The sequence below is a fragment of the Aquarana catesbeiana genome, linkage group LG02 (genome assembly GCF_042186555.1).
Source record: "Aquarana catesbeiana isolate 2022-GZ linkage group LG02, ASM4218655v1, whole genome shotgun sequence".
Lineage (NCBI taxonomy): Eukaryota > Metazoa > Chordata > Amphibia > Anura > Ranidae > Aquarana > Aquarana catesbeiana.
Window position 1 is genome coordinate 115,058,361 of NC_133325.1, and position 13,726 is coordinate 115,072,086.

The following is a 13,726-nucleotide window of genomic DNA, read 5'->3' on the forward strand; positions in this document are numbered from 1 at the left end:
TCGGGAAGAGGCCCTTGTCCTCATCAACATGGGGACAAGGTGCTTTGGGGTGGGGGGGCCCCGCAGGGCGCCCCCCTCCCCCAAAGCACCCACCCCCCATGTTGAGGGCATGCGGCCTGGTACGGTTCAGGAGGGGGGGGCGCTCGCTCGTCCCCACCCCCTTTCCTGACCGGCCAGGCTGCGTGCTCGGATCGGGGTCTGGTATGGATTTTAGGGGGGACCCCACGCCGTTTTTTCGGCGTAGGGGGTTCCCTTTATAATCCATACCAGACCTAAGGGCCTGGCATGCACCGCGCTCACCGCAATAGGAAAATTTGTTTTTCCTATTGCAGAGAGCGCGAGATGCAATACCCTGCCCTCGCGTCGTATCTGGTCCGTCGGACCAGCCTACACACGAGCGGGCTTTCCGTCGGACCAGCACACACACGAGCGGACTTTCCGCCCGAAACTGAGTCCTACGGAAAGATTTAAAACTTGTTTCAAATCTAGGTCCGGCGGGCTTTTGGGAAGAAGTCCGCCGGAAAAGTCCGCCGCCGCCCACACACGGGCGGATTGTCCGGCACACTCTGGTCCGCCGGACCAAGTATGCCGGAAAGTCCGACCGTGTGTACGCAGCATAACACCTGCATCAGATTAAATCTGCTTGTTAGTATGTAGGTAAAGAGGGTAAATCATCACGCAGTGTTGCACAAGATGTTGGTTGTTCACAGTCGGCTGTGTCTAACATGGACCAAATACAAACAACATGGGAAGGTGGTTAAAGGCAAGCATACTGGTAGACCAAGGAAGACATCAAAGCGTCAAGACAGAAAACTTAAAGCAATATGCCTTGAAAACAGAAAATGTACAACAAAACAAATGAGGAACAAATGGGAGGAAACTGGAGTCAACATGTGTGACCGAACTGTAAGAAACCGCCTAAAGGAAATGGGATTTACATACAGAAAAGCTAAAAGAAAGCCATCTCTAACACCTAAACACAAAAAAACAAGGTTACAATGGGCTAAGGAAAGGCAATCGTGGACTGTGGATGATTGGGTGAAAGTCATATTCAGTGATGAATCTCGAATCTGCATTGGGCAAGGTGATGATGCTGGAACTTTTGTTTGGTGCCGTTCCAATGAGATTTATGCAGACGACTGTCTGAAGAAAAAATGCAAATTTCCACAGTCAATTATGATATGGGGCTGCATGTCAGGTAAAGGCACTGGGGAGATGGCTGTCATTAAATCTTCAATAAATGCACAGGTTTACATTGACATTTTGGACACTTTTCTTATCCCATCTATTGAAAGGATGTTTGGAATGAATGAATGAATGAATGAATGAATGAATGAATGATTTATAAAGCGCTGCAAATGCGAACTGAATCGCCTCAAGGCGCTGGATGCATTCTCTGATGTCCACTTCTCAGAAAAGGAAGGTCTTTAGTTTTTTTCTGAAGGCCTGGTGGTTTTCTTCCATGCGGATGTTGGTAGGAAGAGCGTTCCATAGTCGAGGTCCTTGGACTGCGAATCTTCGTTCTCCCTTTGCTTTGTAGCGGTATTTGGGAATGGTAAGGAGGTTTTGGTTAGCTGATCGAAGACTGCGATTCGGTGTATAGTGTTTTATTTTCTCGCGGAGATATGGTGGGGCGTTTCCTTGTACGCATTTGTGGGTGAGGCAGAGGGTCTTGAATGTGATCCGTTTCTTCACCGTTAGCCAGTGTAGGCTCTTTAGGGAGTGGGAGATGGATTCCCAGGGTTTTTTTCCTGTTAACAGTCTTGCCGCCGTGTTTTGGATGAGTTGTAAGCGCGCAAGCTGATATTGGGGTAGTCCTACGTAGAGCGAATTTGCGTAGTCGAGTCGGGAATTGATGATTGTTCCCACAACTGCAGCTTTGTCCTCTTCTGGGATGAAGGGGATGAGTCTACGTAGTTGGCGGAGGAGATGGTGGGATCCGCTCACCACTGATCCTATTTGTGCATCCATTGTCATTCCTGAGTCAAAAATGACTCCGAGACTGTTGACTTTGGTACTTGGGGAGATGGTCTGTCCAAGGATGGTGGGAGGTGTCCATGTAGTCTTTATTTTGGAATTTTTGTTAGCTTGTAGAAGAAGAAGTTCTGTTTTTGATCCGTTGAGTTTGAGGGAGCTAGTGGTCATCCAGTCGTCTATTAAGGAGAGGCATTTCTGTAATTGCTGATGAAGGTCTTTTTGTCCGTTGATACGAAGGTAGAGTTGGGTGTCGTCAGCGTATGAATGGAAACAAAGATCAGTTTTCCTGATGATATTGAGAAGTGGGCGGATGTATATGTTGAATAGTACTGGTGACAAGGGTGATCCTTGAGGGACTCCGCAGGAGACTGCCCGGGTTTCCGAGGTGAATGTACCTAGTTTCACTGTCTGGGAGCGATTCTCTAGGAAGGATGTAAACCATTTTAGAGCAGAACCTGTTGCTCCTGCTACTTCAGCGAGGCGGACGAGTAAAGTGTTGTGGTTTACTGTGTCGAATGCTGCGCTGAGGTCTAACAGTACCAGGAGACTCTGTTCTCCATCGTCTGCTGCTTCAAGGGCATCATCCCATATTTTGAGAAGTGCTGTTTCTGTGCCATGGCCTGGGCGGAAGCCTGATTGCAGAGGGTCCAAGAGTTGGTGTGTGTCCAGGTGGCGTTGTAGCTGTTGTACTACCGCTTTCTCCATAATCTTGGAGATGGCGTTGAGGCTAGTTATTGGTCTGCGGCAGTTAGGGTCCTTAGGGTCGAGATTGGCTTTCTTTAGCAGAGGTTTGACGATGCCTTGCTTGAGGGAGGTTGGCACAGTCCCTTCTTTAAATGATTGATTTATGAGCTGTGTTAGGATAGGAGCCAAGATGTCGGAACATTCTTTAAGCAGTTTAGTGGGGATGATGTCGTTCGGTGATGTGCTGTCTCGAAGGCTTCTGATGATGTTTTTGGTTGTGTCTATGGTGATTGGGGACAAAATGAAATTCGGTGGTTGAGTGATGTTTGTGTCGATATCTTCTTTTTGCTTTGGTTCAGTGAGGGTGATCGTTGTTTTCTGATGGATTGATTTCCGAATGTTGTCTATTTTGTCGATGAAGAAATCTGATAACTCATTGCAGAATTCTTGAGTATCGTTTCCTGGGGGCTCTAAGCAGGTCGGGTTCATGGACTGAGCCACTATTTTGAACAGTTCCCGCGGACGGTTTAAGGCGAATGAGATAGTGTCTGAGAAGTGTTTTTTTTTGGCTTTGAAGATTGCCTTGTGGTATTTCCCCGTGAGTGCTTTGTAGTTAGCATGGTTTTCCTTGGTAGGATTTCTTCTCCATGCTCTTTCAGCTCTTCTACGTTCTTGCTTGAGTAGGGTGAGAGTACCATTGAACCAGCTAGAGTTTTTTTGCGGATGAGTGTTCTACGTTTTGGCGCCACGAAGTCTGCTGTTTGTAGTAATACATTGTTTAGGGAGTTGAGCGTTTGTTCTGTTGAGAGGTTTGAGTTTAGCAAGAGAATTTTGCTCGATAATGTAGTTTTGAAGAGATCAGAGTGGAGTTTCTTCTGCGATCTATTCCAGTGTGTTGCTGTTACGTGTTTCTGTTTTTGCAGGATGGTGTTGATGGTGATTTTAAATTTGATAGCATGGTGGTCCGTCCATGGTAGCGGTGTGTTGTCAAATACGTTGATGTCCATATTCTGTTTGAAGATGAGATCTAGGGTATGTCCTGAACCATGCGTGGGAGAGTTTATCAGTTGTTGAAGGCCAAGTTCTTCCATTTGGTTGACGCAGGCGGTTGCGGTGGGGTCTTGGGCCGAGTTTGCCCACAGGTTAAAATCCCCAAGTACCAGCAGGTTTTTGGTTTTCAGGGTGTGCATCGAGAAGAATTCAGTGAGCGGTGTGAGCAGATTGGTCTTAGGTCCTGGTGGTCTGTAGCATAGTAGTATGTGAACGGTGTCTTGAGGTGTTGTTCGGAGGTGCAGTGAGAGTGTTTCCATGAAAGGCACTGAGTTCTGTACATTTGGTTTGGTGAACCCAAAATGAGATTTGAAGATCACTGCTAGGCCTCCTCCTTTTTTTCCGATTCTATGCTCGGTTAGGATACTGTAGTTCTCGGGCACCAGTTCAGTTAGGATGGTGTTGCAGTCAGGTGTTAGCCAGCTTTCTGTAATGAAGAGGCAATCTAAGTTGTTTTCGATGACGAAATCGTGGATTTCCAGCCTGTGCTTGACTGCAGATCTGGTGTTAATCAGGGCGCATGCTAGTTGTTGCGGTTGGATCGGTGTCTCCTTGCATTTCCTGGTTGATTGTGGGTTGGTTCTTAGTAATTGTTCTTTTTTTAGTCTTTTTTGAGTGGTGCTCGGTAAAGTTGCGGCGGTGTTTCTTAGCCTGTGGATGGTGTCTGCTGTGTATTTAAAGTTGCACATGATGAGGAGGATGGTGTTGCTAGTAAGAAAGGCGTTCTGATGATGGTCCTGATGTGGTGATGATCCACTTGCAGGGAGATGGCGGGGTCTGATGGCTACCCGCTGCTTCTGGAGTAGTGTGGCGATGGGCTGGAGTGGGTGCGGAGGTACTTGGGAGGTACGGCTGCCTACCCCCTTGTCGTTGATCCAGAGGAAGGCGAAAAACCCCTAGCTGCGAGGGCCAATAATGCAGCAGAGGAAAAAATTCCTTCCTGACCCCCCGAGGGGCGATCGGGATGATGAAATCATTTATCAAGATGATAATGCATCTTGCCATAGAGCAAAAACTGTGAAAAAATTCCTTGAAGAAAGGCACATAAGGTCAATGTCATGGCCTGCAAACAGTCCGAATCTCAATCCAATTGAAAATCTGTGGTGGAAGAAAATGGTCCATGACAAGGCTCCAACCTGCAAAGATGATTTGGCAACAGCAATCAGAGAAGGCTGGAGCCAGATTGATGAAGAGTACTGTTTATCACTCATTAAGTCAATGCCTCAGAGACTGCAAGCAGTTATAAAAGCCAGAGGTGGTGCAACAAAGTACTAGTGATGTGTTGGAGTGTTATTTTGTTTGTTTGTTTTTCATGATTCCATAATTTTTTCCTCAGAGTTGAGCGATTCCATAATTTATTCCCTGTGCTTGTTCTATAAATCTAACTGTTACTGGCCACCACAATTATTTTTCTTGATTTCTTTTAGTGTTTCTTAAAGCCAGAAAGTTAACATTTGAAATGCCTTTAGTTTTTGGCCATGTCTGTGATCTGCTTTTTTATCTAGAACAATAAACAACTGAAGGAACATCCTCAGGGACTGGTGATTCCATAATTTTTGCCAGGGGTTGTATATAAAAATGTACAATTTTTTTTTTTTTTTTAATAGAGTATCAAGGATAAGCCTCTGCCATTTTTATTTAATATTGTCTGCAACTTCATTAAGGAAACACAACAGGTATGAGTTGAAAGGGAAGGTAAACCCGTCTTTGATTGTGGTCTCCAGCACAGATATCCTCATTGGAAGATATCTCCTCTACCCTTACTTGTGGCAACCATAAAATGTTGGATTTCAATTTGATTACAATTGCGAGGACTTGTACTGTGACCATCAAGCTGAGCGCCACACACTCCTTTACCAATATCCCATGTAGTTCCTAAGTGTGACCTGGAACTCCCACATGAACGAATCATGTAATGTCATGGTACAAAAGTCCAAGATGTCCCATTGTGAAGAATAGGCCCAACATAGGCAAGGGGGAATCACGAAGCCCACAGTGACTAGGTCTAGATTAGTTGTAGTATCACACAGTGGAGGACAAGCTGACCAAATGGATTGCTCACCATATAATTCCCTGCTTCCTGGGCATTCCAGGGATGACATGGACAAAACACCAGACTGCTGACCTGTGTAAAGCAACACCTGTAATACAAATACAAGTGTAGCACTTACCCCCGAAGGAGCTGCTGATAATAAATTGGGCTTGTACTCTGCTGTTCCACCCCCCATGAATTGGCTCAACCCGCTTGACACAGCTGTGTAACAGTGTTGGTGTGAGGTTTAATAACAAGGAACAATCCCACAATAACAATATGCATATAATGTACCTTTGTCGTTACCTGGGCATCCGTTACTTCACCTGCTAGGAGAATGAACAGGCCTCACACCAATTATAATTTAACCAGTCTGTAGTTTACTGAAGCTGATCTAAAATAGTAATTACAATAACTGTATTGGCACACAAACTTAACACAATATTTAAGTGAGTATAGGTAAATAGTTAAGGCTCAAAGATCCTTCAAATGACCCCTGCAGGCGCGTCTCCAAGTGGGACTAGTGCTCAGGGTGATAAGACCTTGACACTGGGCACCTTCCCACTTCCAGTACGGCCGTATAGATACACTATGCAAAGTTATTAAACAACATAACACAATATAATGATTCAATAGTTCCCCCTGAGATATGACGCAGTCCTTTGCTTATGACTGTAACACAAAGTCTCCCAACGAGTGGTATAGTCTCCGATCTTCCTTCTTTAGCTAGCTATTATACTGCAGTGTTTGTAATCCAAGGGTTTAGCAGATAATAAAGTAACATAGGGTGATGGATGACAGCAATTCCGTTTATGAAACGCACTTAGAACTGCCTCCGGTGAAATTACACTCAAGCCGTCAATCAGTACCTAGTATAATATAGGCTTTGAGGCCTGGTTGGACTCAGTCCACTTAAATGAGACCTCTCTGTGGAACTGCAGGTCTCAGCAACACTGTGGGATAAGTCTAAGTGTGTGAAGTGCTGTATATAACTTCTGGACAACAGCCCTCTCACCACACCAGGCCTGGAAAGCTGGATGACTCCACTCCAGTGGTCTCAGTCCCGCTGCCAGCCAGCACCGTCATGCTGCTCTGCTCCGCAAGATGACCGGGACCCTCACTTGGCTCTGTCAGGTGTTTTGGATCCTCAGACCCGATCACACAGCTTCTCCAGCAGACTGTGGTAAGTCACTCTCAGTGGTTGCTGTTCCGCTCCGCACAATGCAGGCTGCGCTCTTCGGAACACTCCCTCACAGATCCCTGCAGGCAGGCCACGTGTCCAGAAGAGAGAGAAGATGGCCACGCTGGGCCTTTTATTACCTACCCAGCATGCAGTTCAGTCACTCAGTGCTCATGGGTAGGTAAGTGAGCATTGTGGGTAGGTGAGTCTTTCCAGTAAAACAATTAAATCACTTCCTGCTTAGCTGTTATGTGTAGATTAAACAAGTCTCTTTCACATTGCATACCACTAGAGGGAGCTAAATACCAATCTAGCAGCCTTAACATTACATGACATTAGATGGCAAAAATCCCAGCGCTACATACTCCTGCTTTAATTCTTTGGTCCCCAAAGATATTCAAAATCTTCGCTCTATTGCATATTTTTGCCTCTAGGCGATTACACAGTACTGACAGAGGAGCCCCTCCACCAATTATCGTGTGATGGGAGACTGTTCTGTGCACTCACAGCTGACACCATAGTGTCTTGTACAGATATGTCAAGGGGTGAGATAGGGTTGCCTGTCACCAAATCTGTGGTGATAAGGTCAGGCTCTCTTGACAGCCCTTGACGGATGAGAATAACTTCTTTGGGACTCTCATCCAACACATCACAGGGTGATCCCTTGAATTGGGAAATTACTCTCCGTTTCCTCTGATTCACTGGTTCTGGCACAGTAGATTCACTAGCCTTCTCCTTCTGTTTTACTACTTCTGTTTTGGATTTCTCTTCATCCGTTTTGAGAAAAGGAGACACTTCCAACCCTGTGTTTGTCCCGATGCTCAATGAACTTCTTGTGGACCCTGGCAGCCAAGGGCAGACAATATCCAGTGTCTCAAAGTTCTAAGGTTTCCCAGTCTTCAGTGAATCACACGACAACTTGATCTGCAGATATCCATCACAAGGATAATCTTCTGCTTGAATACCCTGGATCTCTATGTCCTTCAACTTTTGCAGGGGCATGTATGACAGATACCTCTTGTAAAAGTCTCTGGTCAGCAGGGTAAACTGAGCACCTGAATCAAGAATGGCTCTGGAATAAATCCCTTCAACCAGAACAGGCACTACAGGCAGCGGGCCTACCAACTGGGTAGGAGGCCTGTTGGAAACATCTGGAACAGTAGGTTGGTGTCACTGGACTCATGCTTCCTTCAGCCTCCGACATTGAGAATGCCGTTTCTGGCATCGTTTTGGGGGCTGATAAGCATTTCTCACTGAGACGGAATAAACTGCAGGTGTTTTCCATTGTTCCCTTGCAGGTTCAGGGAAAGTTCTTCTTGAAGGCCCAGATCTTCTCTCCATCCTTGGGTCACTTCTCTGAGGTCCACGCCAGTCTTCTGTCTCCCTTGGTGGGCTAGGACATACTCACTGGTAGTGACCTACACCTCCACAGTTTAGACAGACATCTTGATTCGTAGGCCTCTGGCCGGACAACCCAGTACATTTTTCTGTCGATTTGTTCATCATCTCCATCATCTGGGATACCTGCATCTTCAGTGCGGTTATCTCAGACATGAGATCCAATGAACCAGTCACCATCTCCATCATCTTGGTCTTTAGAACCTCGACCTTTGGATCCCTATCAGCTGTGTTGGCCATTCTGACTCCGATCATAGATTCTGACTTCTGGCTCTTTTCTTTGTTGTCCAGCATGGCTTCCTCTTCTCTCACCAATTTAATGAGCTTAGGATACGTCATGAACATGGTATCAGCTGAAGTCTGTAGCCGAATCCAAACTGGATCAGAGCGTGCAGCACCTCTCAGGATCTGCTGCATTCTAGCTTGATCTACGGCAGAAGGTAGCATCCCTTTCTTTAACACGATCTGGTGCAACATCTTATTCAAGCGTCCGAGGTATTCAGACAAGCATTCACCTTGACGTTGGAGAGTATGTTCAAATCGGTAAACTAAGTCTGCTGCTGTCTCCATGGTCCCAAACTCCTCCTGCAGGATATTCAGGTAGTCTTGAGCCACGCAGTCTTTCTTGCTGAATTTCAGATTGCGGATGGCTTCTGAGGCAGGGCCCCTTAGACTCTTGGTAATCCTCTGTTTCTTGAGAGTCTCAGGGATATCCCACTCATCCAAGGCTTGTGTGGCCTGGTCCAGCCACTCTTCAAAGTTGTCCTCTTCTGTAGACACTGGATGTCTTCCCGAAAAGGCCCAGAGTTTCTGGTATCCACCTCCAGAACACAGTGGAGTGTCCCTGTGACACTTCGACACGAAATCCCCCATAGCAGCGAAAAATTATGGCCCAATCATGGCTGAGGGTGTCGTGGATCGGACTTCTTCCTTTATGGCCTTAACCTGACTGGTACTTGGCGGACACCTATCTGGTGTGTGCGACTGGATCAAACGAAACTCAGTCTGGTCACACAACTGCACACTCAATCCTTGGAAACTGTCAGGAATCCCCTTCTTCCATTCCAGTAGCACATGGGTGCATGAGGCCTCACGATCAGTTCTGACATTGATCACCCATATTTTCTTGCCGAAGGACAATGTCTGCACTATCTGGCCGATCTTCTCAATCAGTCCAGGCCTCTCCAGGGAGTTCAATCACTACACTTGATTCTGGGTTGGCACCTACTTCTTCGCACCACTGAATCGCAGCGTCAGGGTCCATTTTGGTGCTTATAAGGGTGCCCTCTGGGGGGGTGGTTGCAGAGTAACAGTATCCCGGACGAGCCCCCACATGTAGCACTTACACCCAAAGGAGCTGCTGATAATTAATTGGGCCTGTACTCTGCTGTTGCACCCCCAATGAATTGGCTCGACCCGCTTGACACAACTGTGTAACAGTGTTGGTGTGAGGTTTAATAACAGGGAACAATCCCACAATAACAATATGCATATAATGTACCTTTGACGTTACCTAAATTAATGGAGAGTTTGGGACTTTGAGTGAGGTCATGGACAACATGAAGGTGACTGAAGTAGGAGTACAAGTTTATTAATCAAGTAAAATGCATAAAAACACTTCAAATCAGAACCACATAGAGAAAGACATTGTAATAAATATCAATTCAAAAATCACAAACACATGTGTATGTGCATATGCGATCGGGATCAAGGACACATAAAACTTGGTGCCACATAGTGGTCTCATTGAAAAATTAGTGCATCTACAAAAATTACATATATGTACAAATAACAATACCACAGCACAGCGGATGAAATCAATTATGTTGTATAAAAACCATATGGAAAGATGAAGATAGTTCTCGAGATGTTGTACTGTGAACATATGTCTATATCCCAAATGTCCGACGCGTTTCGTGTAAAACACACCCATCAGGGGCCAGATGATCAGGGATTTCTAGAAAATATAATAAAACATATAGTGAATCTAACTGATAGCTGATACTAACAGAGAGAGACGGGTGGGCCACCCTAATGTACTTACATACGGTCAGTGCAATGAGACGTGGCAGGTACAGAACCAAGACCAACAAGTATCTGTCCCGGGAGCTGAGGTGTCGCGGAATGCGCGCTGGCTGGTCGGGTACACCGAGTCCCCCCCTGAAATGTGGGAACCCACAGGGATGGTATGAATGAAGGAGGTACCAACAAAAAAAAGAGAGCGCCAGTGTGAACTGCCTGGGAGAAAAAATATATAAAGCAGTGTGTCAAAATTATGCTAGTAAAATAGACAAATAATGTCTATCTGATAAAAATGGTGAAAAACGGGAGTCTGTGCAGGAGAGAAAAAATATATAAATAAATAATGAAATATAACCACATCCAACCCATGGTGGACTGTGGTATATGAACAAGTAAAAAACAAAAAATAAAGCAAACAGCGAAGACATACCCGATTTCACCAAAATTGGAAAGAGCTAGCTGGCAAAAAGATGGATAAAGTGACCATATGATGGCTTACATGCATCCCAGGCAGGAAAAAAGGCGCTGTGATAGGGTGTAATGATAAAACAACTCTAAGCAGAGGCACCCACGCTGTGTCAAGGGAGGCAAGATATACCCGACACACACACGTGCACGCTGGCCGCGCATACCAGCGTCACCCGAGCACGGCAGGAAAAGGGGGAGGGGCTCCGACACTGACGGTGAGCTCCGTCAGTCAGAAACGCACATATTCCCAACCTGACTGGCTAGATGGAGGAACTTGTGCACCGTGCCGTGACGTCAATCTTGGCGTCCCACGTGGGGCAGGGAGAGTGACGCCGATGCGCTGTGGGCGCCCGCATAGCCCCCCTAGAGCAACAAAGTACACCACAGTCCACCATGGGTTGGATGTGGTTATATTTCATTATTTATTGATATATTTTTTCTCTCCTGCACAGACTCCCATTTTTTACCATATTTATCAGATAGACATTATTTGTCTATTTTACTAGCATAATTTTGACACACTAATTTATATATTTTTTCTCCCAGGCAGTTCACACTGGCACTCTCTTTTTTGTTGGTACCTCCTTCATTCATACCAGTCCTGTGGGTTCCTACGTTTCAGGGGGGGCCTCGGTGTACCCGACCAGCCAGCATGCATTCCGTGACACCTCAGCTCCCGGGACAGATACTTGTTGGTCTTGGCTCTGTACCTGCCACGTCTCATTGCACTGACCGTATGTAAGTACTTTAGGGTGGCCCACCCATCTCTCTCTGTTAGTATCAGCTATCAGTTAGATTCACTATATGTTTTATTATATTTTCTAGAAATCCCTGATCATCTGGCCCCTGATGAGTGTTTTTTACACGAAACGCGTCGGGAATTTGGGATATAGGCATATCTTCACAGTACAACATCTCGAGAACTATCTTCATCTTTCCATATGGTTTTTATACAACATAATTGATTTCCTCCGCTGTGCTGTGGTATTGTTATTTGTACATATATGTAATCTTTGTAGATGCACTAATTTTTCAATGAGACCACTATGTGGCACCAAGTTTTATGTATCCTTGATGCCGATCGCATATGCACATACATATGTGTTTGTGATTTTTGAATTGATATTTATTACAATGTCTTTCTCTATGTGGTTCTGTTTTGAATTGTTTTTATGCATTTTACTTGATTAATAAACTTTTACTCCTACTTCAGTCACCTTCACGTTGTCCATGACCTCACTCAAAGTTCCAAACTCTCTATTACTTTTCGCATTTAGGGATGGAGGCACTTTAATGTGCCTCAGTTAAAGTCCCAATTCCCCCCTCTCTTTCCTTTACATAGGGATGGAGGTCCTTGGATAGGTTCTGGCAGTGTTCCCCTGCCGCCCATGTGTTAGGTCTCTATGACCTGGATGGTTATATATCATGTCCAGGTCCCGCTGACTCTGGACACAATTTAGTTGCCCATGAGATCAGGCAGCACAGCCGTTTGGTATGTCACCCCTTTCAGGGATGAGACGTGGTTGGATCACATTCAGGACTGTCTCTGTACCTGACACTCGGGAGCTGCGATGCGCCCTGTGTGTCCCCCCCCACCTCCCCCTCCCCTCCGCCCCATTTGGTGTGCGGGGGGAGTGCATTTTGTTGCTCTAGGGGGGTTGTGCGGGCGCCCACAGCGCATTAGCGTCACCCTCCCTGCCCCACGTGGGACGCCAAGATTGACGTCACGGCACGGTGCACGAGTTCCTCCATCTAGCCAGTCAGGTGGGGAATATGGGCGTTTCTGACTGACGGAGCTCACCGTCAGTGTCGGAGCCCCTCCCCCTTTTCCTGCCGTGCTCGGGTGATGCTGGTATGCGCGGCCAGCGTGCACGTGTGTGTGTCGGGTATATCTTGCCTCCCCTGACACAGCGTGGGTGCCTCTGCTTAGAGATGTTTTATCATTACACCCTATCACAGCGCCTTTTTTCCTGCCTGGGATGCATGTAAGCCATGTGGTCACTTTATCCATCTTTTTGCCAACTAGCTCTTTCCAATTTTGGTGAAATCGGGTATGTCTCTGCTGTTTGCTTTATTTTTTGTTTTTTACTTGTTCATATACCACAGTCCACCATGGGTTGGATGTAGTTATATTTCATTATTTATTTATATATTATTTCTCTCCTGCACAGACTTCCTTTTTTCACCATTTTTATCAGATAGACATTATTTGTCTATTTTACTAGCATAATTTTGACACACTGCTTCATATATTTTTTCTCCCAGGCAGTTCACACTGGCGCTCTCTTTTTTGTTGGTACCTCCTTCATTCATACCAGCCCTGTGGGTTCCCACGTTTCAGGGGGGGACTCGGTGTACCCGACCAGCCAGCACGCATTTCGCGACACCTCAGCTCCCGGGACAGATACTTGTTGGTCTTGGCTCTGTACCTGCCACGTCTCATTGCACTGACCGTATGTAAGTACTTTAGGGTGGCCCACCCGTCTCTCTCTGTTAGTATCAGCTATCAGTTAGATTCACTATATGTTTTATTATATTTTCTAGAAATCCCCGATCATCTGCCCCTGATGAGTGTGTTTTACACGAAACGCGTCGGGCATTTGGGATATAGACATATGTTCACAGTACAACATCTCTAGAACTATCTTCATCTTTCCATATGGTTTTTATACAACATAATTGATTTCCTTCGCTGTGCTGTGGTATTGTTATTTGTACATATATGTAATCTTTGTAGATGCACTAATTTTTCAATGAGACCACTATGTGGCACCAAGTTTTATGTACCCTTGATGCCAATCGCATTTGCACATACACATGTGTTTGTGATTTTTGAATTGATATTTATTACAATGTCTTTCTCTATGTGGTTCTGTTTGGATTGTTTTTATGCATTTTACTTGATTAATAAACTT